The sequence below is a fragment of the Pteropus alecto genome, unplaced genomic scaffold (assembly GCF_000325575.1).
Source record: "Pteropus alecto unplaced genomic scaffold, ASM32557v1 scaffold75, whole genome shotgun sequence".
NCBI classification, from domain to species: Eukaryota; Metazoa; Chordata; class Mammalia; order Chiroptera; family Pteropodidae; genus Pteropus; species Pteropus alecto.
In genome coordinates, this window is record NW_006440638.1 from 32,061,087 (window position 1) to 32,084,402 (window position 23,316).

General features: G+C 33.6%; 1 protein-coding gene and 1 non-coding gene across 3 annotated transcripts in view; one reads left to right on the top strand and one right to left on the bottom strand.

Moving 5' to 3' along the window:
• Window positions 1-23,316, bottom strand: part of TMCC1 (transmembrane and coiled-coil domain family 1) — a 175,121-nt gene that overhangs the window by 100,922 nt on the left and 50,883 nt on the right. The window lies entirely within an intron of this gene.
• LOC112484489 lies at window positions 15,950-16,052 on the top strand. Its single transcript, XR_003048027.1, has one exon. It is a non-coding gene; the product is annotated as a U6 spliceosomal RNA (small nuclear RNA).

The window sequence follows — 23,316 nt, forward strand, 5'->3', positions numbered from 1 at the left end:
AGTAATATGCGTAGTTCCTCCCTTATCTTTTTGGTATCCAGTCTTTTAACAAAGTTATATTAAATAAATCTTATTGTTCAAATACCACTGTGAGTTTTAACCAGCTTCCAGTCTTGTAACAGAGTTATATTAAATAAATCTTATTGTTCAAATATCACTGTGGGTGATAACCCAACAGAAGTAACTGTGCCGTGCTAGCTACCAGTCAATCAATAAAACTATAAATCTTTAACCTTCAATAGTCTTTCGTTATGCAACACCACATCATTTCAGAAAGCCTCCTTTCATTCATGCTAAACAAGCATTTAAGACATCAGACACTCAGTATGGAACAAAATATTCCCTTCACATAAGGATGTCACAATCTACTAAGGAAATAGAAAACTTAAACAGCTGTCATTAATGTGGCAAATGCTATAATAGCAGGGACAGTAGTGGCACACAGGAGGGAGTAAATGAACTTTAAGTCTTAAAGGTGGAGTCTTTAACGTTGAATACAAATTCTGCAAATGATCAAAAACACGGACAGGCATTCCATGCAGTGGAAAAAACACAAATTAAAAACACAGAGGTGTGAATCAAGTGGTAAGTAAAATTGTTCTTCCATGCCAACGAAGAAACATGTTATAAACTTAGAGTGTTCAGAATATTATTTTGTTTGTGAATGGGAATGTAGATTGTAACAAAATTCATTCATTCCTTCTTTCTAAATTTCACCTGTTTGTTAACTAGTTTTTCTTTAACCTGCCCAAATGGGAATAACCCATCATTTATAAATAATAATGTGATAGGTTCTCTCTTTACAGAAGTTATGATTCTTTCAAAGCAAAGAGGGAGGAAATCTATTTTCAAAAAGTTTAGTAAATACTGCTACCAGTTTCAGGATTCCCTGTGGTAATTCAAGCCCCTTAAATGATATGAGATTTCTGTCTTGCAAAAATGAATTTCTTTTGGGAATGCCACAACAGATACCACATTTTATTTACCTAAGATGAAGTAATTTGTGTAGTTATTTACAAAACTCTAAGCTACTGTCAATATAAATACCCCTGAAAATAGTACAATTTACTTAGAAGTTAAAAGTTGTTGATCAAAAAATTTGAATACTTCATCGTATTAAGTTTCATAACTAACTCATTTTCATTTTGATGGCCGATTTAAAGAGCAGCCAATTATGTCAAATAATATTTTGGTAAACTGGGCATAGCTTTTTAAAATATGCTAAATTAAGGTTGCCTCCTTTTATATCAGCAATGTTTTCAGGTTGGCATTAATATCCCCCCAAAAAACTCATGCCATCCATCACCTGAAGTGAATACATATGAGAGAGAGAAGCAAAGAGAGGAGATGGGAGTTTATTATGTGCCTACTAAGTGCCTAACAACTAACATGATATATATGAAATATTTAAACACTATAAAATCAAGTCCTTAAAATAGTTTACAAGGTGTTTCATGTGCTGGTCCCTGCTTTCCCTCTCTAGACATCTCACACTACTTTCACTTAACTCCAAATCTCAGCTTAGACTTCTATTTCTTTAAGAAAGCCTTCTCTTATCAACCCTGGCTAACTCCTTTCTCCACCTTACTAACTGATTCTTCCTCACGAAACTATATTTTATTTTCCTTGTCTGCATCCCCCTCATCAAAACATAAGTTACTTAGGGGCAGGGACCTAATATGCTCATAATGATATTCTGGCACCTACTAGGCCCTTAGTTTTTGAATGAATGGCTTAAACACATAAGACAGTGCTTGATGGCTCTATAAAACTTTAAAAAGTTTGTAAGACATTCTGGATTTCCTTCCCTCTCAACCATCTCCCACAAATTCCCTGATCTTTCCACTTAATTAAATTCTAATTGTTCTTCTATTCCATTTTGTAAGAATTTGAAATATTTGTCAATTATTTATCTTCCATTTATAAATGACTCATATAATTTAACATTTTCCAATAAAATGATTCCTATAAAAACTCAGAAAAGAGTAAAATATAAAGAATAAGAAAATTTGTTAATAATAACACCATATAGAAGAAACCACTACTAGTGTTTTAGTAAATTTTCACCTGAGATTTTTCTTTACTTTTAACTACATAAGCGATTTATGAATGCTTAATTATTATTGTAACCACTGTTATCAGTTTGTCCTTCCTTTACTATGGATTTATATACAATTTACTTATAAAAGTATGCAGTATTATCAGTAAGCTAGCTTGGTTTGTTTTTAATCCAACTAATACACATATTATTCGAAACTTCCTTTGTTATGGTTTAAATGTTTGTGTCCCTCCAAATTTCATATGTTGAAATTTTAAATCTCAGTGTGATGGGATTAGTGCTCTTGGTAAAAGAGAACCCACAAAGCTCCCTAGCTCTTTCTAACATATAATAAGAAGTCTACAGCCCCAAAAGGGCCCTCACCCAACTATACTGGCACCTTGATCTCGAACTTCAGCTTCCAGAACTGTGAAAAATAAATTCTGTGTATTATAAACTACCAATTTGTGGCATTTTATTATAGCAGTCCAAACGAAGATAACTTTTTTTTTAACAACTTCAACAATTTACTTAGAAAATTTTGTCAGTAGATATGGGTCTCCACTATTTAACTGCTGCACAGTAATTTTCAGTATAGATAGAACAGTTAGCCATTTTCTTGTTGATTATTTATATTATTTCTACATTTCTGCTACTACAAACAATACTACCTATACATGCCTACTTTTAGATGTGTGATTTTTTTTTTTTTTCTCCAGGATACAAGATATAATCCTACTACCCACTCAAGGTCCAGCCCAAACTCATTTACTTTAGAAGCTGACCCTGTTCATGTCAGTTCACTGTTATTTGTTTCTGCTTAACTCACAGTGATAGTTCTTGTACTTCTGTATTTGCTACTTAGGTCTTGTAGTGTTTCTTAGTTTTTCATGCATCAAGGCTGTCTTTCATCAAATTAAAAATGAGCACCTTGAAGGAGTACATCTTATATTTTCTGTATCCCAATTGCACAGTACCTTACACAGAGTAGACATTTAAATATTTGTGGAATGCCCTAAAAACCTTAAAAGAAAACATGCTCTTGTCAGATAGGATTGATATGTAACTATCCTATTACCTTATTTCTTTAGTTCAATATATAAGATTACATAATCTCTAACAATGGGTAAATCTAAAAAATAAGTTATTATTCAGCGTTAAAAAGAAATGAGCTATCAAGCCATGAAGACATGTGTAGGAACCTTAAATGTATATTACTAAGTAAAGAAGCCAGTCTGAAAAGGCTGAATATTCTAGGATTCTATCTAAATGACATTCTGGAAAAGGCAATACTATGAAGACAGTAAAAATTTTGATCAGTGGTTGCCAGGGGTGGAGGGTAGGAGGGAGGGTATGAATAACAGAGCACCAAGGATTTTTAAGGCAGTGAAAATACTCTGAATGATACTATAATGGTGGATACATGTCATTATACATTTGTCCAAATTCAAAGAATGCACAACACTAACGTAAACAAAAGGCTTTGGATGATTATAATGTGTCAACATAGGTTCATCAAATTGTGACAAATGTATCCCTCTGGTGGGGGATGATAATAATGGGTGAGACTATACATATGTTGGGGCAGGTGGTATTATGGGGACTCTCTGTACATTCCTCTCGAATTTGCTATAAACCTGAAATTGTTCTAAAAAAGAAAGCTCTTTTTTAAAAATATAAATTGATTTAACTCATCAAAACACCTGAATGGGTTAAAAACAATGAACAACCCAAAAAGGAAATTAAGAAAACAATTCCATTAAAAGAGCATCAAAAACAATAAAATATTTAGGAATAAACCTAACCAAGGAGAAATAACTCGTATGCTGAAAACTACAAAACATCGCTGAAAGAGATTAAAGAACACACAGTAAAAAGAAAGATATCATGTGTTCATGGACTAGAAGACTTAATATTGTTAAGATGTCATACTACTCAAAACAATCTACAGATTCGACAAACTCCCTATCAAAATCCCAAGAGCATTTTTCACAGAAATAGAAAAATTCATCCTAAAATTCATATATAATCTCAATAGACTTCAAATAGCCAAAACAATTTTGAAAAAGAACAAAGTTGGAGGCCTCATGCTTCCTGATTTCGAAACATATTATGACATACCTACAGTAATAAAACAGTGTGGTAAAGAACACAATCAACAGAGCAAAAAGGCAACCTTTAGAATGGAATATTTGCAAGTCATACATCTAATAAGGGGTTAATGTCCAAATATAAAAGGAACTACTATAATTCAACAACAAAAATCGACCTGATTTTAAAAATGGGCAAAGGACTTGATTAGACATTTCTCCAAAGATGATATACAAATGGCCAACAAGCACATGAAAAGATGATCAACATCACTAACATCAAAGATATGCAAATCAAAACCACAATGGGATATCATCTCATACCCATTAGGATGGGTACTATTGAAAAAAAACAGAAAATACGTACTGGCAAGGATGTAGAGAAATTGGAACCCTTGCATACTGTTGGATGGGGCTGTAAAATAGTGCAACTGTGGTGGAAAACGGTATAGTGGTTCTTCAAAAAAATTAAAACTATAAGTACCATATGATCCAGGAATCCCATTTCTGGATTTACTTCCAAAAGAAATGAAAACAGGTTCTCACAGAGATATTTGCACACCCATGTTCACAGCAGCACTATTCACAATAACCGAGAGGTGGAAGCAAACCAGAAATCCATCAACAGATGAATGGATAAACAACATGTGTTATATACATACAAAGGAATATTATTCAGTCTCAAAAGGGAAGGAAATCCTTGGTACAAAATGGATGAACCTTGAGGACATTATGCTAAGTGTGAAAAGCCAGTCAGAAAAAGACAAATACTGCATGATTCCACTTTCATGAGGTAGCTAGTGTAGTCTAATTCATGGAAACAGAAAAAAGAATGGTGGTTACCAGTGGCTGGGGAAGAGAAGAGAGGGAAAGATTTTTAATGGGTACAGAGTTTCAGATTTGCAAGATGAAAAAGTCTGGAGATACTCACAACACTGTGAATATACTTAACATAAATTTATACAATGAAACATGGTTAAATGGTAAATTTGACGTTATGTGTATTTTACCATGATTTGAAAAAAGTTAAACTAATCATTTCTATTTCTAAGTATGCCCCTTGATTTGGCACTTTTATTTCCTTAAACCACTTCTTCCTTTTCTTGTATTTAGGCATGGAGATCAACCAGCCAAAAGATGTCTTCTTCCAGAAAAATGAAATATTCTCTAAATAATAGAGCATTCTCTCCAGATAGAAATAAAGAGTTCTGACAATGACATATCATTGCACAGCTTTCAAAACCTAGTACCAAAAAATGGCTTATTGCCAAGAATCCTTATACATGAACAAACAGTGGCTCCTTTCTGATTTGTTCTTTATAATACCTCATTACTCATAATCACACAATGTTAAAAAAAAAAATCCTTTAAAATATATTTCTTTAGTTCTCATCTAAATTCTATTTCTCATACTTGGCATTTTAAAAAGGATAATTACATTAAAAATAACTACAACACTAAATTAAATAATTTTAAGCCTGAGGTTTTGTTCTCTCAAGTGGTAGGTACCCCATGCAATTGTTTATAATGCCCAGAGTATGTTGAACATGAACATTACCAGTCACAGAGATAAAGGCATTACTCTTCCCTCACAGACTACAGAAACATCTCTAGCAGTGAAAAATTACATCAAATGATAATACTGGTCAAAAGAAAAAACCCAAAGATCACACATAAGAATGGTTAGCAAATCCAGCAACGAGAAGGTTGTTTAGAATTGTCATGTCTTCCTATTCAGAGAAACGTCTTAGCATTATGAAATGTCATTTTTTATCTGTGGTAATACTTCTTGCCTTAACATCTAATGTGTGTGATATTAACATAGCTTTATCATTTTTCTTTCTTTCCGTTAGTGTTTTCATGGTATTATTTTTTCCTATCTTTTACTTCCATCTTGTGTGTTGGAAGATGTGTTTCCTTTGTCCCATGTTTTCTTTATTCCCTTATTCTTCTTTCCTTGTTTCTTTACTATTTTTAATATTCCATTTTATCTTAGTTTGTTATATATTTTTTGTTATTCTTTTGGTGGTTACCTTGCAAATTATAATATACATTGTTAACTTATTCCAAACAAACCAAGACCTTAAATAATAACTTAACTCCATTACCCTCCACCCATCCTTTTTGGTATTATGTATTTTATTTCTACAATGTTTTGAACCTTAGGGACAGTCATATTATCTTTTTAAAGCTCAATTATTAACTAATCTAAGGAAATACACATGAAAATAGTATACACAGTAAACAAAATTAAGTAATACTACTCAAGCTAAATTGGTATTTGCTGCATCCTGGCAGCCAGGTGCTCAAAGTGGGTATGTGTCTAAATTCACAGGCGTTGTGCACTTAATTGGCACTCTATGGAATGTATAGCCTTCAGCTTCAGCACTGTGTAGCTTCTAGAACATAATAGGAACCCTGAAGCAGCTCTAGGACCTAGTGGTTATACCAAATAGGGACCTCAACTCTGCTTACTTAACACAATATCATTTTTATCGTTTCCTTTCCTCTTATTGGAATGTTTCCAAGAATGCTATACGAACTCTTATATTGAGCAGAAAGGTCTGTTACCAACACTGTTAAGGTCGTTTAACTGTTGTTAAATCACATAAAACTACCATTTCCGTACGCTTAAAACTGTTCAAATATTGGCAATTTGATATAGTTCAATGTTATGTTTAAGTACTAAACCTAATAAAAAAGTTTAGTTAAACTTAATACAGGTTTCCTTCATCCAAATCGAGATTTGGAAGACTAAGCTTTAATATCTAAAATCAAATTTTAAAAAGATTATTCTGTCCATGACAATCTAGGCCAATGAAAAGAGAATGCAGTTCATGTTTAGCTATTCAGTAAAGAGAATATAAGACAGAAGATAACTACAAAAGTGATTTTGCTATAGAAATGCTATTTTATTAGTGGCTATAGGAAGGAACAAATGGATTCTAGTCTTTGTCTTTTCTACTTCATAACAGTGGCTCCCTATATTTCAGCAGGCTCTGTATGTGCTGAAAAAAAAAAGGCTAACCTGAATTACAATCAGAAATAAGAATTTCTGTGATTTCTACTTTGGGAACATGGAAGCCTTTAGAGGGTAAGTCTGTATCAAAGACCTCCATATTTCTATTGTAATAAAAGAATCCTTAGAAGGGAATGAATGGATTAAACATGAAGGATTGAACTTATTTATCTTGGCTTTCTACTAAAATTGAATAATAAAAGGTATATACTCATAAAGGCAGAGAAAACTAGAGAGGAGATAGCAGTAGACAGATGTCAATAAAGCTTTGGAAGGTGAAAGGTGGATGGCCCAGTAATAAATAACTTAGCTTTCAGTTTTTCTCCAGTAAGATAAGTACTTGGCAGGGTAGTGGGTGGTGTGGAGAAATTAACAGGAAGTAAGGCAAAAATGTAGAAAAGGTCAGGTCTTGAAAGTATCAGGGACTACTCTAAAAAAAGAGGCATACAGTTGGGCCTGAAAACAGAAGGACTGGCTAAAAAGCATTTATAATGAGCAGTTAGATCAGCAGATCACACTCTAACACACAGTAAGGCAATCAGTCCAGAGGTTTACTTTATGGTGAGACTGAAGCAAGGGACCAGAAGGATTCTAGAGTGTGAGACTCCAGACAGTTGAATGCTGGGGTGAGGTCCCAATCTTGAGAACAGAAGGTTTAAACTGATTAATGAGAATTTCAGTTCTCTTCCTCCTACTCTTGCAGCCAGGCTTATAACCACCAACATCATCCACCCACCTCCAAGGCAAGAGTTTGAATAATTCCTCTGGAAAAAAACTGACTGAAGAAAAGACGTACACATACTGACAACTGGAGGGGCCTCGATAAATAGGGTCTCTGCCCAATTACTCTCTAGTAAAAACAATCGAGCTACAAGCCCTCACAAAGCAGAGCTTCCCACAGCATTTTAACATCTCTCTCAAATATGAAAAGACAGCCACGGATGACCAGACATTTGAGAAAGGCCTCTAACAAAAAAAGACAGACTAAAACAAACACCTAGAAAAAAAGAAACTCCAAAGAGACAGAGACAATATAGGAAGCAAAAGGAAATATCCTGAGAGACAAAAGAAAACGAAAATCTATAAAATAAGTATTCACAGAAGAGGAAAAAAAAGCACTTAGAAATTAAAAATGATAGAAATAAAATATATACTAGAATGATTGGAAAATAAGTTTTAAGAAAATTTCCCAGAAATTAGAATAAGAGACAGAAAATAATAATAATAAAACTAAACTAAATGTTGTGTCAGCAAATCTGACTCTGACTGCCAAGAGTACAGAAATATAAGTGGGAGAACTGTATGGCAACTCTAATTGAAAAATAAAAAGAAAATTTTAAAAAGAAATATAAGTGGAGGAGAAAATTAAATAATACAAATGAACTACAGCTACATAGAATAAAATGGATCTTAAACACATTCTGCATCAAAAAGGCAAGTCATAGAAGATTACATAAGCTATAAAATTCCATTTTATAAAGCTCCCAAACAAGTAAAACTAAACAATAGTTTAGTGTCACATACATATGCAATTATTTTTTAAAAGTAAAGTGAACGAAATACAAAATTTTATACAGTGGGAGAATCACATATAGAGTTCCATGGAAATGGTAATGTTCCCATTTTTAAGTTGTGTGGTAGGTTCACAGATTGTTTGTTTGTTATTGTGCCTTAACTTATGTAAGTTTATTTTTATATGAATAAAATACTACATAATAAAAAATTTAAAACAAAGTCAGCTCTTCTCCAATCAGATAAGGACTTGACAGGTTAGTGGGAGGTATAGGGTAAACAAATTTTTGGTTTTTGATGGAAAATATATAGTACTTTTCTAAAACTAATGTTTCCAGATCTAGTCTTCAGAGTTTTCCAGATTGAAAGGACTTTCAAGTACCCAGCCCAATGAATGCCAACAAGACTCACACCAAGGCATATAATTCTAAAACTTCAGGATAACACAGATAACCAGAACACTCGTTAAAATTCTAAGAGAAAAAGAGGTGTTACCCAAAAGATCAAGAATCTTCAGTATGGTGCCAGACTTTTCAACAAACAGGAATATTAGCAGCTAGAAGATAAAGACAAAATGCTTTACAAAATTCTATGGGAAAACTATTTCCAACGTAAAATTCCAGTCAATGAAGTATTAAAGTAAATAAAGTATTAGAGTAAAATAAATAAATTTTGAAATGGGCATCATTTCTGAAAAATTATCTTCCATGTATCCTTTTTCATAAGGCTCCTAGAGAATGTGCTTCATGAAAAAGAAATAAACCAATTAAAGAAGATTACATGAAATGTTTTTTATTAACAGATGAAAGAGTTCCAGGAAAAATGGTGTACAACAGTCTTGTAGAGCAATCAATTCAGACCAGAGAAGTGAGGGCTCCAGGAGATACATCACTAAGAAAAAGATGAAACTGAGAAGAGTACATGTTTTTGAAAATATTGAGAGAAGATTTATAGTTCTTTCAGAATTTGGAGATAACCAAATTATAGATATAAAGAACAGTAAAAACTGAAGCAATTAACTCGAGACAAAAAAAAATGTACAAAAAGAGAAATGTAATCATAATATACTATAATTTATACTGGCATAATGTAAACAGTATATTGAAATTTATCTGAAATTTTAGTAAGATGTGGGCAGGAGAGATAAGAGATCTAAGTCATTATCTTTACTGTAAGAAATCAATAGATATCTAAAACAAAACAAAAAAAATACTATATGCATGTTATTTAGAAAATAGTTAAAAGTTTAAATATGGTTGCTTGAAGGAAGTGGAAAATTGAATAGAAAGTTCAAGTTACTAAAACCCTGTAATGGCATTTTAAAAAAAAATTTTTATACTATGTAATAAACATAAAAAACTTAAAAAAATTTCCTTGGGTTAGAGATGCTGAAAAAATACTTGTTTATGAGAGCCCTGAAAATCTGAAAGATGGGAGATAGTAAATGAGTCTATGAAAATTTCACAAAAATTTTAAAATAGTAGATTCATAAGAAAGTAGGATGTTTTACACTTCTAATTATGTTGCAAAAAGATGGCTTTTAAATTCTTGGTTTCAACAATTCTCTGAAGTACTAAGGACACAGACACGTATCTGAATACTCATGTCTTCATTTCTTTGTTCCTGTAGCTTATTGTTGGCCTAAAGTCACAAATCAATCTTCTTTTGTCAGAATGCTTTTCAAAGCTTCCAGCTGTGATTTCAAAAATGGTACTAAGACAATACAGAATTGTGAAGCCACAGACAGTGAATAAAAGATACAAACAGGAAGAAAAAAAAAATCACAAGGATACAAATCTTTAAGGAGAGAGACAGTTATCTATAAAAAAAATATACATTCAAACACTTAAATTACACAAAAAAGAATGGCTTTTGATATTTTCCACACTGAGCATGTGATATTGTAATTTATAACATGTATATATTTTGGTCTTCTGTCCTGGTTTCTGTATCACAGTTCCTAAGACTCTTGGAACTTCCTCAGGGCTAAGACGAATTGGAACATCTTTTGTTATAATATTTGGTCTTTCGTCTTTAGTTCCTGAAATAGCTTTGGAGCATAAAAGTGAAATGGGTGTCTTATTATGCATAACAAGCCCCTTACAACTAACTGGAATTTATAATATTAAAATGACTTTTAGAAAGCCCCTAGGTAACCTAAGAATAGGGGCTGGTTGCCAGGGGAACCAACCAAGTGATCAGAGGGTTGGAACTTTCAGTCCTCCCCTGACTCCTGGGAAAGGACAGAGGTACTGAAGATTGTGTTCAAATCACCATAGGCCAATGAGTCAATCAATCGTTCCTATGTAATGAAGCTTCCACAAAAGTCCCTAAACTATGGGGTTTGGAGAATTTTCAGGTCGGTGAACGGAGGTCCTGGGAGAGAGCATGGAAGCTTACCCTGTGCATCTCTTCCATATGGCTGTTCCTGAGTTATATCCTTTTGTAATAAACCTGTAAAATATTTTCTTGAGTTCTGTGAGCCACTCTAGCAAATTAATCAAACCTAAGGAATGGGTTTGGGGAACCTCCAATCTATAGCCAGTTGGTCAGAAACATACGTGAAATCCTGGACTTGCGATAGGAAGCTGTAGGGGGAGGAGAGGCACTCTTGTGGGACTAAGCTCTTAATCTGTGGAATCTGACACTATCTTCAGATAACATCAGAACTCTATTAAACTGTAGGACACACAACTGGTATTCTAGAAAACTGACTGGTGTGGAGGGTGGAACCACACATTTGGTAACTAAAAGTGAAGTGTTCTATGTATTTAAGGAGAGAGACACAGGAATATTCTTTCCTTATACAAATATCAATGCCTTTTGCAAAAAAAATTTGTGCCAGTTTCAATGGCAGCTTGTTCTTTTTTAACCTTGTTTTTATACAAATCCCACTAAAAGAGTAAAAATAAAACTACTCAGTAAAGTTAGTCTAGATGTGACAAAGTGTGACTCATCTAAATCAGAAAATTTATTTATTCAAATTGACTTTATTTAGTAAAACACTAGAGCTACAAATCCTCACAAGGATGAAAACAAGATGTAACAGTCAAGCTAGTCTTGATTTCTGTGCCAATCCACAAAAGATGACATAGAACTACGAACAAAAAACAAGGGCTACAAATTACAAACTAGTATGTAGATCCAAGTCCGGTAAGTTATACTGCAGCCTAAATTCTCCTGAGCTACATTTGGATCATAATACTTTTATTCCCATCCTCACAAAACTAAATGTCTGACAATAGAAAATAGCCTGCATTCCATTTCTGCAGAGAAACATAAGCAAGTTCAACCTATACCCTAAGGCCCTCTGGGCAAACATTCTTAGGAAGAATATATTAATCTCGCAAGTATTTATCTGCTTAAACTTGATTCTTTGGTATAACTCATCATAAATTACATAAAGACAATGTATGACACCTAAGGAATCTAAAAAATAGATGAAAACAATCACACTTAGAATAACAAGGTGGGTAATTGTTTTCTTTAGCTATTCTGCATCCTTGTAGCAGACAACAGTTCCAAAGAAGAGAAAACCTACTCACTGTTGTTCTTTTGCATAGAATAATGTATAGTTGTGCCCTGAAAGACCTACAATCGTCAAAAACAAGTTTAATATTGGAAAGCCTCTGGTGAACTTAAGCCAGAAAACAGTGTTTACGATATTCTAGCCCTACATTATGATAAGGTACTTATTTAAATGTGCATGTACATAGCTATTTAACATATGAGACTTCTATTAATAAATCAAGAGTATGCTCCCTAAAATTGTATGTGCTCTAGTAAGTTTCCATTTCACTTAAGTTCTAAAAAACATTTCCACAGAACCACCACATGGAAGAGGTTACACCAATCTTCAGTTCCTCTGATGCACTACTCCATTATTAGGCTTCTTATAAAGAAATACTCAGAAGTAAACAGATCAGAATTAGGAATTTCTTTCACTTTTATGGCCATTTATCTTGGATATTTTATTTTTAAAAGGAAAGTGCTGCTGAGGTAGAAATCTTCTCAATAAATGCAGGATTAGCCTTAAAAAACAATCTCAAGTTTTGGTGATTCTCGTATTTGAGACTCTTAGATTCATTGGTGAAAGACTTCTGTCTCTGTGATAACAATAAAAGAGTATAGGGTATTACATAAACCGGGAAAGAAAACCACCACCAAGACAGAAACTTAAGCAGTCACTCTGTAGCACTGCAGTCACATTTACAATGCTCAAATCAAGATAAGGATGCAAAGAAGCCCTAAGTTTATTGCTGACTTTGCTAGCTGGATTTCACAAAACCACCATTCTCTCATAGAAAAGAAAAAAGAAAAAGAAAAGGAGTGGGGAAGTAAGTTTTTTGTTTTTAAGGTAATACAATTTTGAGCTATAAAAGTGAAGCTGTTCAATTTCTACTGCAGAATAGATTATTCTTTCTAAAATAGTAATTTTTTATGTTAGAGGGAATTAACAAATTGAAAATGTTTACTTAGTCATCTGTGATACCATACACTTTAAAATATTGTATATGCATTCTACACCTCCTTTAATGTTTCTTTTTCTCTTCTTTTGGTATAATGAAGCAGAGTTAAGTGATAAAGGTCATTGCTGGAACTCCTTACAACTTATATATTTACTCTCCCATATAATCAGGCTTCGGGCTTAAAAAAAAGGCCTTACAACTTTTTCCTTTGTGGAGATGGCTTGAGAATCCAAAACCATCAAATTTCTAAAGAAGACAGCAGAGAAGTTCTGAGCAGAAGATTTGGATAAAGAAGTTGAACAATTTCCCAGCATATTCCTGACCCAAATCCTCACCCACAGCCCAACTTTCGTGCAGTGTTTTAAAACTAAGTGTTCAACCTGTGAATTCCTATTAAAAGTCACAGAATCTTAGAAAGAATATCAGAAGTTGTTTAATCCAACTTTCAACTGGAGTCACGGACATTTCCTACCACATGCATGATATGTAGTTCTCCAGCCTTAGCCTGATCATCCCAAGGCAGACTACCTCAAAGCTAGACAGTTCTATTGTAAAATATGTTCCTTTATTGTTTTAGTGTCGCATTCCTACGGCAAGTATAAATGATTTTAATATTTTCCAAAAGTTCTTTAGAGGGGAATTATTCTAATTTTTAATCTTGGTCTAAATATAAGATACAAGCAAGATAATCCAATGGGTTGTGGGAAGAAAACATTATAATTTCCATCTATATTTTGTACTTGATCCTTTCATTTTTTGTTATATGATGTATATAATATATAGGAACAATTATATGTGTATGATTTACAATTAAATATAAAAATGTTGGAGACAGGCTAAAAGGTATAGGTGAGAAAATAATTTGGAGTCCACTACACTCAATAGTTAATGCCCTTTATTTGAAAAAGAAATAGGTCATGGGGATCTACCTATATAATTATGAATCAACAATAGATATTAAATACTCATAATAAGTATATCATCAATCAGGTATCAATTATTTATCATCAGAACTTAATGGCACCCAAATAGTCTTTCAAAATAACAAAATATAGTGGTTACCAGAGGGTAGGGGGTGGGGGAGGAGGGGAGAGATAGACAAGGTAAAGGGAGTCAAACATAGGGGGGACGGGGAAGGTGAAGTGAGTAAAGGGGATCAAATATATGGTAGTCGAAGGAAACTGGACTTTGGGTGGTAATCACACAATAGAATATACAGATGTCAAATTACAATGTACACCTGAAAATTATATAACTGTATTAACCAATAAACTTAATAAAATAAAAAAATAAAAATTAAAAAAATAATAATAAAATAATAATTCTCTTGGCAATAAAGTGCAGAGCTAGTAGCAGAAAAATGGATTATTTGGCTCTCTATTACACATTCAAAATGCATCCAACAACTGTGCACGAACACATACACACCCCCAGAGGGAAATAAAGACCTATGAGGACATCTTTCATCATCCCTCCAACCTGAATCTAAAACTTAAGACTATTTTGACTGAATTTATCTACATTTAAAGGCCTTGGCCAATTCCTCAAAATATTAACATTGGAAGTGATCCCAAGAAGATATCAAGTCCATTTCAATTAATATTTACACGACATTGTTATCCTTGAAATTAGCTTTTCAAGTATACTACTGTTTAGATCATACTAACAAAATGCTTTATTGACCAGATATAGGAAATACTTTGTTTTTAAAGAAAATGTTCATATTATCACAAGTAATATTCTAAAAATAAGGCAACAAAATGAAAAATGAGTCTTTGGAAAGCTGCCATATCTAGAGTCTTTAAAAAGGAAAGCACATTTAGATTACATTAGGTTTTCAAGGCACATTTTCAACTTTCTGTTATTTAAAACCAAAACAAGCTACTGACCAAAGCAAAAATCCTGAAGTTATTTACTAACCATAGGAATCTCTGCAAATTTCAGAATTTAGGCCAACCTTTGTTAAGAATTAGTTCCATAACCTGGTCGGTAAATAAAAATAAGACTTTGGAAGTGTATTAGGATTAACCCAGAAATCTGTGTTTAAAATACACTGTGAACAGTAAGAATCATTAGTACAATGCAGAAGAATTAGCAATTTCATCAAAGATTACTCTCTCAGTAGTACCAGAAGTTATCAGCAGAAGGTCTCTAGAAATCACGGTACGAAAGCTTCCTAACATCTTTCCCAAGTAAATTAGTAAATGAATTAATTCCCTGGTACTGATACTAACTAAAAAGGAGGTTTAAGTTCAAATAAAATGGTCAACATCTAATTAAGACTCTAGCTCAGAAATCAAATCTGGAAACTTCTCTCAAACTAAAACAATTCACCCCAAACCAGGAAAGCAATATTCAAATGTGTCATATATAATGCTTTCCAGATTACAAGTGTGTATTGTAGGATCAAAACTAACAACTTCAACTGAAGTACTAGCACTTCAGAATATTACTTAAAAAAAAAAAAAATCAATGCGAAGTCTAAGAAGATCAGGAAATCACAAATATGATGGAAAAGGAACATTTGCTATCTTACTATCCTAAAAAGAAAGAAACTGCTAACAAGAATTTCTTCTTCTTAGGCCTCTATAGACCCAGACCATCCCACATCACCACATCTGATTTCCTGAGAAATACTGTATTCTTTTGCCTCAGTAGACTAAAATTTCTATTATTCTGAGCTGGGAATTATTTTTTTAAGACAAAATTTCTTTGGGTTTCAGAGATCACCAGACATTAAAGCAATGTTTTGCGAAAAATAAAAATATGGACCAGTATGACTGAGTATTCAAAATTATGATGTGAAAGAATACCTTAGTGATTGTTTCAGCAGCATATATACTAAAATTAGATCAATATGGAGAAGACTATTGTGGCCCCTGAATAAGGAAAATATTCAAATTTGAAAAATAATATTCATATTTTTCATGGACTTCTGGGATCCTTAGAGAATTGTTAAAATCACAATTTTAAGTCTGTGACTATCAAGAATCTACTTGATTTAAAGTTTCTCAGGGGAACACAGGCTCCAAATTCATTCAAGCATCTCAAGGAACCCCAGAATCTCCTAGCTATGAGATATTTAAGCCATTCTTTAAGTCAGCTTTCTCTCTGAGTTATCTACTCCAGGACTTACTGATAGCTACAAGATTATTTTTGGCAAGAAGACTCACACCAGCAAAGAATAATGGTCAAAAGCATGAGTTCTGGAGCTAGAAAAAGTTGTTCCTGACATCCAGTAACTTCTAAGTGAATCTGACAAATGATTTCAACCTCAATCTTCTGTTTCCTCACTTACTGTTTTTGAGATAATAATACTTCACATAATAGTGTCTGTATTGAGGATTCACTACTGCATTCTAACACTTAGAATGCTTGATCGATAAATATTTTTTGAATTAAAAATAAAAAAAGAATATCCCATGGACTAAGAAATATTAACCCAGGGAAAGAACTATTCAAAGACACACAATGTGAAAGCAATTCAAGCCTGCAGAGGCATTACATATTCTGACTGGCCTTAATTGGAGAAATATAGGGAACCAGATTTCAGTTTAATAAGTTGGGTTTGTCTAAGAGAGGCATCCACAAGTAGAATGGGCTTCTTAGGTCAGATAACCACTGGGGGAGAATGTTATAGAGCTGAATAAAATGACAATAGAAGTCCCTCCCAGCCTAAGATGTTGTATTAATAAAAGGCTCAAAAAGAAAAGTGAAACTTCAATACTCTTCTTTTAACCCTCCAGATGGCTACAACAACTTGGCAAGGGAAAAATAACCAAAAACAGAATTAAAAATTATCATTGCTACTAACTACTAGATTACCTGCTAGTGAGATTACCTGGAAGCAAAGAAAAATCAACCAAATACCTTTCTTTTCTTACTTTAATGCATTGTTTGGAGGTTAGGAAAATTGTGGTGACTTCTCTTGTGGTCTTTTAACAAGATATGGAAAGCAATGAAAAATTTTTATTTCTTTTACCTAAATTTCTATTTTATTCTTCTCTACTATAACAGTTAGTTATCAGGCTTCAAATCTTGCTTTGTTAAGATATTTGTTTCAGTTTTTTCCTTAAGGTTTTAGGAAAAATAGTTTACTTAGATGTATTTTTCAACTAATTTGCAGGTTAGCAACTTTTTGGCAGTCTAGATCCTTCTAACATCTTCTATACTCTCTGTCTTTATATTACACTTTTCACACTAAGTACATGATAAAAATTTACAATATTGAGTCATTTGTGCTGTGTTGAATAAGCAAAGAACTTAGACTCAGTCATATTAGCTCTCTGGTTTTAGGCAAATTTAAATATTTCCCTAAGCTCTTATTACCTCGCTGGTAAAAATGGAGATCGGATCTACCTCAAAAAGCTCACATGCGACTTAAATGAGAGAGAGAGAGAGAGAGAGAGAGAGGGGCGGGGAGAAAGAGAGAGAGAGAGAGAGAGAGAGAGAGAGAGACTTGCATACATGATATGCTCAATGAGCTGAGTATGATCCCATATAATGATATTAAAACAAATTCATTTCCACGAAACATTCCTACAAAGATTACTACCAACTACCTTGGTAGTAATTTATTGAAAAAAATTGTCAATTATTAAATGAGTCTTAAAATTCTTAACTATAATTCTGCAACATTATGTTGTGGTTAATGTGAGACTTAATTTGAGCTCTCTTTTCCCACCATATCCGTCAACCTCACAATGCAGAAATAGCTCCATGGAGACTGTTTATTTAACTGGCTATCTCACGAAATCGAAAAGGCTTTATCTTAGATACTGTAAATAATTAATTACTTTTTTCTTATTATTTTGTTTAGATATCTGAGAATCCAAAATGTTACTGCTCATATTTTAATGAACAGTATTAAAATAACTCTAGAGAATCATTATTTATTTCCACTGCTACTCATCTGAAAAAGATGACAAGTTATTTAAAAGTAATAACATAAGAACCGCACCCCCCAAAAAGAAAAAAAGAAACCAAACGAGATAGTGATGAAATCAGCCTTTGTCACTGCTGTTAGAGTTCTAACCTCTTCCAAACAAGCTGGTCTCATTACCAATATCTGAAGAGGAAAAACTTTCTTTTTCCCTTTTCTTGTCCCCTGCTCAACAGAACTAGTGTTCTTTGATTCTATGACATGGTCAACAGGGTAAGGAGGTAAGAATGCTGAACACAAAATCAGAGGTAACCCAGGGATCTGTAATAGCACTCATAATTAGTTGTATAACTTCAGGCAGGTTTTAATATCTTGCACCTAGAAAATGAGAAGCTTGGTTAGGATTACCCCTATGAGTCTTTGCTAATCACTTGGCAACAGCCAGTGATCTACTGGCTGAAAATCACTTGTGTTGCAAGAGATTCATTTTGTAATGTAACGTTTCTTAATTCTTCGTTTCCTCATTATTACAATTTTGAAATCTGGGTCAGGGCTCATCCCAGTAAGATGTTACTATGATAAAATATACTTGTCAGTTCTTAATAAATATTTGACTTGACCTTTGGCTAGAAATACGAATATTTTTATAACCTATAAACCAACAAATCCTTGTTAATTCTTTTTGTAAAGAGAGCTGTCATAAAATTTTAAACATCTTTTATATATGTTAAATGATTCTATTAATATATTTTCAAAATCTGTCTATAAAAATGAGACATAAATTAATGCATAATATATATGTATATGCGTATATATAGTGATACACACACACATACATACATACATATATATATACATATATATATATATAGTGACTCTGAAGTATGAAAGTTCAGAAGTGAAATGTAGTCTGCTCCCACTGACTGACAAGATCATAGGTCATGATGATGTAACATCAAAATAAGTCAATTTTTAACAAATACTTACTAAGCCCAACATTGTGTTAATTTGGCCAAAGTCACCTTTCTTGAGATAAAATGTTATACTATGATCTCTGAAGAAAAATCAATCTGTTCTAGTGATTACCTTATATATGATTCTGGTCTGTTCTTATGTCTCTCTGTATCTCTACCTAGGAGTCTAGAAGCTAACAGTTACAAGGCAAGACCCTGTAACAGTGTTCTGGATAAACAAAAGAGTGGTAGACTTTCCATGCCAAAATTCTCTTCCCTCAATCCTAAGATTCAAGGCTACTGATAAAGTACCCAAATCTCTTGTGAATAAAAGTAGAAAGCAGAAGTTAGGTCACTTACTATATTCCTTTAGAGGTCTAATTACTCTAAAGTCTGTTTCTATTTTCTAATATAAAGGAAAAGGTTAAATTGAACTTAAAGAGTGAACCTGACAGTGTATTTATACTACGTTGAGCCTTCATTATAAAACCTGCTGCTTGGAACAGAAGGAATGTAACTCAGATTTTTAAAAAAAAAAAAAAAATTTTTTTTTTAAGAAGCATCCCTATGATGATAAACTGCATGACAAATTTACCAAGGTTAAGAACACCCTATCTACACCTTTAATTTCACTCTTAGGACGACCATATTAAATGTCAACACACTGAGGATAATCACAGTATCTTTTGAGCCATAGCGTAAATATACTATATTAAAGGAAACACACATTCTGGACTTCTGAGCTGGGGTCGATAAACCTAAAAATTACATGCTCTGGCAACCACATTTTGCTCTATGAAGTACTTTTAATAGAGAACAATTAAAAAGCCAAAATACATCTTCATCTCTGACTTATTCCTACTTTTCCAGCCTCATATTATTCCCTTGACAGGGAATAAAATGTTCCCTTTGATAATGTCAGCTATCTAAATATACAGAATATAGAGGTCCCTATTGATTTCATCAAACAATACAATTTTTCAATTGTTTTATTGGAAAATGAACATTATCTTACTAGCTCTCCCAAGCAAATCTTTGGGTTTCCATTGTCTATTCCATTTCCATAGTTATCAATTTGGTTCAGTATTTACAAAAAACACCTACTACTACTATCTCATAGGCACTGTACTCAATCCAGCCCATATCCTAATGATCTCCTGTACCAGTTACTCATCAAGTTATAATCCCCTGTTTATCAACATCCTTGTCAGCAGGAGAGTCATACCTTCACTTCTGAGTACTGATTCTAGCCTAGAGGCACCACCTGGTGGTCAGCAACAGAAATTACCCTTCCCACTAATTTCTTCCCCCTTGGGAGAACAGTACACCTGAGCTTTCTGGTTTTGCTCACAGTTCAACTAATTCGCTCTTAGAACTCTCCTTTTCATTTGAACAGAGCAGAATACCACCTTGCTATGATTTACCACGGAGGGCAGAGTCCCTCATTTATTAACCTTAGGTAATCCACAAACTCTAAGACTACAAATTTGTTACTGGTTAAAAATAGAAAGAATGGGTTTTTGAGAGCTACTTCAAAGATGAACTCCAGACAGCAGCAGGCATTGAGCTCTGAGTGCCTTTTCCGGTGTTGGCCTTGGTTGAGAAGTCCTCCTAGGCAGGCCAAGCCCCGATTCCATTTTGTGTAGATATTGGCCAGTGGGAAAAGCAGTCTGAAGTTTCTGCTGCATCTTCTACTTCTGAGGTGCCAGCCTGGAGGCAGAGAAAGCAGCTGAGGCAGTGTTGCATGGGACTTCCAGTGTAGGAGAAAGGTGACAGATGGTGCCTTCCCCCGTCCCCTACCCACAGCTATCCAATTCTGTTGCAAGGAAAATCCACATGTCAACCTGGAAACCATGATTCTATCAAGTGTGGTTCATTCAGCCTATTCATTGTGAAGCCATCCTAACATTTTGGGCTCTTGGCCACCTAAGCGTGGAAATTATCAGAAAGAAAAATCCTACCTCCCCTTCTTCCCCCACCTGCCTGCTCCAATCTTTTCTTCTTTTCTCTAATTTCCAGATTTAGCAAGGCATTACAAAAAATTCCCTTTCCATCCATATTGCAAGTAACCCATAAAACTTCCCTAATTGCAGTCTAACCCATTTCCCATTTCCCAGAGAATACTCGCTGGTGGCACTTGCGGCTGCAGCATTTACCCCAAGATAACTCACAGATTACAGTCCTAATCTTACCCTCAAAGTCTACCACAAAATACCTCGCTTTGATTTTTGCATCGCTCTACTATATTGATAGTCTTCGGAAACAAATAACATCATTCTATTTATATCATTCTGTTTTTAGTAGTGGTATTTCCATTTATGAAATGTAGTAATTCTCGATCATTGAAAATGTCAAATCCTAGAAATTGGACCATTCCTACACATGATGTTAACATCGTTCTCAAACAGTTAGCTGAAGATTCATTTGACGAATCCAATTTATGTATACATTTATTACATTAGGATTAGAACCATGTTCTGTTTAGAAATAACTCCAAGAACAGTTTTTATATTTTATTTTCACATTGAAAACCATAGTGAGATTTGCTTAACCACAATGAGATTTGCTTCAGTCTCAAAGAGTGTGTTTATGTAAAATTAAATTAATGCTGTTGGCAAGCTGCACTTTTTTTTCTAAATGAGAAATGATCTAATAAAGGTATATGGCTCTTTCACCTATAAATAGCAAAATGATGTAGTGAGCTCTGAGGTGATAGTAACCTTAAGAGAGAACGAGGATCACTAAATTCAAACTTTCCCTTAAGCTTCCAAAATTTTCATCACCTACCTTCTCATTTCCCTCTAAGCTTACTCTTTCTCGAAATTTATGGCAAAAAAAAAAAATCTCATTCACTGTTAGTTTTATAAAATAAGGATATTTAAATAGCATTAATTCATATTATTTCACTATGTAGTTACCACTGTAATTGTGAAATAGTATATATTTCATCTAGATTTTGGAGAAATGAAATCTTGGGGCTAGCCTGGAAACCTATAAATCATTTCTAACAGTGAAATTCAAAATGACTTTTCCCATAGAATAAACAATTGAATGTTGTTTTGTAAGTTGATGGACATTTATATTATATGACAGTAACTTCTTAGCTCAGCTCCCTAATACCTTGGCTGTTTTCTTCCTATTTTATTCTACCTTGAATATAATTGTTCTGTAAAAATTTAATATATTTGCAACATGCGAACCCCCTAATCTGTAATGAGAGCTCCTTACCATCCAAACACATCATCAAAATTATTTAGTTTTGTATTCATAATGATAAAGACATCAACCCAAAATTAAAATTTTAAAAATCAGCTATATATAATCATACAATATTCAATCTTATCTTTCATTACTTCCTCTAAATGTCTTACTAGTCCTCGTACTGGTTAGGCTCTAGGGTTGTGCATGTGATATAAATAAAGATAACTAATGCATGGTCCTAGCTCTCCAGGGGCTCACTTTGGGGGTTTTCTTTTGTTTATTTCTTCTGCTTTTTTAATGCAAATTTCAGCTATTTTGAAACTTAAAATTTGCATGTATTATGTTGTCTTACAATGGAGATCTATAATGACTGTGCCTCATACCCCTAAGACATCCTCCAAAGAGCATATACTCTATAAAACCCACTGATATCTTGACCCCATACTTAGCTCTCCCTTTTCTGAACTTCTACTGCCCTTAATTTCAGTAACATCCGATTAAATACTGTTCTCTACCAAAGATTTTAACTGCAAAGAATGGGTTGTAAGTATGCTGTAGATATTGATCACCTCAGCACTCCAGGTGGTTGAGCAGAGCCTCGGTTGATGTAATCAACAACCTCACTATGAATATATCATCACTACCTACAGACTCAAAGACCAAAGTTGGCAAGATATTTTAATTTTTATGTGTGCTATGAAAAAGGCTGGGAAGTAGAGCATGTTTAATTTGAGGAATTTTCAAATTTGAAGTAACATTAAATAAAATTTAGTACAATGACTTCATCTTGAAAATGAAGGAAATGAAACCTAGAGAATTTAATTTGTTTAAGGTCATACTGATATTTAATAACAGAAGTAAGACATTCTTATAATCTAAAACCACAGGCTCCTGGCTTCTGGGCTTGATTATATCACACTGCTTCTTTAATTGCCACTTATGTAAATCTTGCCACCCCAACAAGACTGTAAGGTCTTTGAAAATAAGGCTGAAACATGATTTATATGAGGCTCTCACCTAAGATGGAGGTAAGCAAAGTATGGGCAACGGCCCACATACTATCCATCACAGCCAAACCCAGGCATGCCAATTCACTTAGATTGTCGGTAGCTGCTTTCATGCTTAGCGGCAGAGTTGAGTAGTTGCAAGAGA